The 4012-nt window shown below is 37.8% G+C and overlaps 1 pseudogene; it reads right to left on the bottom strand.

The window, feature by feature from the left end:
- Window positions 1-383: 383 nt before the first annotated feature.
- On the bottom strand, window positions 384-749 carry LOC110202221 (biogenesis of lysosome-related organelles complex 1 subunit 2 pseudogene; annotated as a pseudogene).
- Window positions 750-4012: the final 3263 nt, after the last annotated feature.

Below are 4012 nucleotides of genomic sequence, written 5' to 3'. Positions count from 1 at the left end.
TCAAGAACAGGTTATGAAAGGGGTGGAGGACAAATTCAGAACAAAGAGTCCACGATGGAGCTCTGGGAAGGGGGTGGAGGGAGGAGACAGGGAGACGAGAGCCTCTCCTGTGTCTGCTCTAGACAAGGTTGATCCTTATTTCTGAGCCTTGGTCCAGGGCACACAATGAAGCACACGATAAGATGAGGCTCCAGGGGCTACAGGTGTAGGAAACATCAAGGGGTGGCCAGTTACAAATCCAACCAGAGGTGAGGGCTGGGATTGTCCTTGGATCAGCAGCATTGCTTCCTTTTAGGAACTGAAGCGTAGTGATAAGTCCCATCCCACTTATTTCAGCTCTTAGGAAACATTCCTGTAGTTGAAGTCTGTGCTAATGAATTCTTTCATCCCCTCTCTAACTTCTTATACTTTGCTTCTGGTTTCTTTGTATATGCATCCAGCCTATAAGCTGGCTGCCCCAGAACTGCTACTTGCTCCTCAGTTAAAGTGATCTGATCCAGATAAGGCTGAAGTGTTGCATATTTCTGGTTTAAGTCCTTTAGGGTTCTATTTATGTTTACTGCAATATCTTTCATTTCTAGAGACTTCAAGCTAGTCAGTTTGTTCATATTTTCAAGAAGTTTACAGTCTTCACTGGTGGCTGTCGGCTCGCCTGTCAGATATGTGGCCATTTTGGAGAACATGTCCTGGCACAGCCCCATGATGTCCGCCTCTGTGGGCTCCGTGGCCTCCCTGGCCATCTCCACCATGGCATCTTCTAGGCTGGGGTAGGGAGGAAGGTGACAGGATAGAGGGAATGATGGGGATGGGGGAGGAGAGGGAAAAGAGAGGAGAGAAAACACTGCCTTTCATCTTCATGTACAAAGGATAACACAGCTGGTAGCTTCAGATTTCTCATACTTTTTTTTGGTCAATGTTTACTTATAGCCAAGGAGTAATTTCAACATCTTATGAGTTGGGAAGGATCTAGAGATCATAGAGTCAAACCTTTTCCTGAACACAAGATTCCTGACATGTCCTGACACAGAACTCACCATTCCATTTTGCAGCTAATATTGTTCCTTATAATATTAAAGTAGACTCTGCCTCCCTTTAAAATCTATTCAGTTTACTCTACTGTTTTCTGGCCAAAAGGTATCAAACTCACAGTCTACAAAATTCCAAGTGAAGTACAAACCAGATTAAAATGCAGTTGGGAAATAATTAACAAATAAAATACCAAATAACATAGGTAATGTTAATTTGTAGTTTTCTAAGTGAATATATGGCCAGCAGGGATCTATTTCTATTTGAATTCAATACCACTGTTCTAGCCTATACAGAACAAATCTATTCCCTCATATATGACAGTTATTTGGATAGCTATAGAGGTCCTCCTTCCTCCTCACCCATGTTTCATTTTGTCTTCATCACAAATCTATCCCCAGTTCCTTGGAACTTCAAAGGGCATCCATTCTAGCCCATGAATAAAAAACAAAAGAACAAACAAACAAAACCACCCCTAACCCTGCTATCTTGCAGCAAAGTAGAGTTATATCAATCAATAAGAGTTTACTAAATGCAGAGTATGCACCAGCCTGGGTAGCTAAGTGGTGCAGTGGATAGAATGCTGGGTCTGGAGTCAGGAAGACTCCTTCTTGTGAGTTCAAATCTGGCCTCAGATACTTAACTAGCTATGTGACCCTGGAAAAGTCACAACTATGTTTGTCTCAGTTTCCTCTTCTTTAAAATGAACTGGAGAAGGGAATGACAAGCCACTCCAGTATCTCTGTCCAGAAAACCTGAAATGAGGTCACAAAGAGTTGGACATGACTGAAATGACTCAACAACAATAATATACAAATATAATTTGAAAATGATACTACTATATATTAATATACAAGGTGTTACTTTATACAGTGGTCCCATCTAAATTTTACATAGAACTTAACAGGGGGAAAAGGACCTTCTTAGAGAGATAAAAATGTATATTTGTAAAAGGACAGAATCAAAACAATAGAGGCATTTAGTTCCTTGAATTCAACAGAGAGAAAATAAAAACAAGATTTATAATCCAATTAAGCCCTTTTCTGGGTCATTGCAGGTAAGAACAACAATTCGAACACTTTGAGCTTTGTTCATCTCACCTTCAGCCAGGTAGAAGTTTTTCCACTATCCAGGTAGAATTGTGGGTAACAATGGGTCGAGAAGGCAAGGTCAGGGAAACCAGGAAAAGCACCCAGGAGGTGATACAGACCCAAACCACCAGAGACGGGTTATTGGACTGGTGTTGGAAATGTAATTTGAAGTCTGTAGGATAAATCAGTGGTTGACTCAAAGGATCCTATATCTAGAGCTTGGAAGAGAATTTGGAGGCCATCTAATCCAAGACACTCATTTATAGTAACTTGACTAAAATAACATATGTAATAAACTTAAGAAATGGGATTTTAATAGAGTCTCTGTGACTGCAAAGCCTCATTTCTTTTATTTTTTTTAAATTCAATTTAATCTTTCACCTAAAAATGTTTCTTTTCCCCCTTTCCCATTTCCCTCCCATTGAAAAAGAAAATAAACTTTTTAACAAATACGAAGTCAAGCAAAACACATTCGCATATTTCCATGTCCAAAAATGTGTTGTCTCATTCTGCATCTTGAATTTGGCACTTCTGTCAGATCCTCTGATCAGAGTTATAGAGTCTTTTTTTAAAAAAAATTTGTTTGTTTTGACAAAGGTGTTATTTCTGCTGCTTACTGATTCTGCTTGCTTCATGTTGCTTCAATTCATACAAGCCTTCCCATATTTCTCTGAAACATTCCTTTCATCATTTCTTATGACATAATATTCCAGATCATTTATATACCATAATTTGTTTAGCCATTCTCTAATTAATTTGTTTAGCCATTTTCTAGCTAACCCCCTAAATTTCTAGTTCTTTGCCATTCTAAGAAGAGCTGCTATGTGTATTTTTGTACATATGGATCCTCATGATAAAGTAAATTGCAACATGAACATTTCTCACCCTACCTCCATCTACCCAAACTAAGATGACTAGGCTGATGACCACCACGCAACTAGAAAAACAAAAGTTATTCATGCTGCTAAGATCCTGACCAGAAGAAAAGAATGTATTTCATCTCAAAAACAATAAGTGTGGGTAAGCAAGCTAATGTAATAAAAAATGACAACTCTACCTAAATTAATTTATTTATTCAGTGCCATACCAATCAAACTACCAAAAAATATTTTGTACAGCTAGAAAAAAATAACAAAATTCATCTGGAAGAACAAAAGGTCAAGAACATCAAGAGAATTAATGAAAAAAAAATGCAAAAGAAGGTGGCCTTGCCATACCAGATATAAAACTATATTATAAAGCAACAATCATCAAAACTATTTGGTACTGGCTAAGAAATAGAGTAGTGGATCAGTGGAATAGATTAGGTACAAAAGACACAGTAGTAAATCTACTGTTTGATAAATCCAAAGACTCTAACTTCTGGGATAAGAACTCACTATTTGACAAAAACTGCTGGGAAAACTGGAAAATAGTATGGCATAAACTAGGCATAGACCAACATCTTATACTGTATACCAAGATAAGGTCTAAGTGGGTACATGATTTAGACATAAAGGTGATACCATAAGCAAATTAGGAGAGCAAGGAATAGTTTACCTGTCAGACGTATGGAGAAGGGAAGATTTTATGACCAAACAAGAGATAGAGAACATTACGAAATGCAAAAAAAAAAGCTAATTTTGATTTAATTAAATTAAAAAGTTTTTTGTGCAAACAAAACCAATGCAACCAAGATTAGATGGGAAGCAGAAAGCTGGGTGGTCCCTTTCTAGCCCTAGATCTATGATCCTATGATCTCTAAATATATTATCTGGATGACTTTGCCACTATCCATGTGGTATCTGGTAGCATCATCACATAGCACTTCCTCAAAGATAAAGTGACTTCAGCTTCCTTGCAAGCATTCAGACTTATAAATATACCATATACAGAACAGGTTTTATTGATGACAA

Source organism: Phascolarctos cinereus, unplaced genomic scaffold, assembly GCF_003287225.1.
Source record: "Phascolarctos cinereus isolate Bilbo 61053 unplaced genomic scaffold, phaCin_HiC Scaffold_6;HRSCAF=336, whole genome shotgun sequence".
In the NCBI taxonomy this organism is placed as follows: Eukaryota; Metazoa; Chordata; class Mammalia; order Diprotodontia; family Phascolarctidae; genus Phascolarctos; species Phascolarctos cinereus.
The sequence above is the reverse complement of the archived record's forward strand: the minus strand, read 5'-3'. Positions and strand labels throughout refer to the sequence as shown.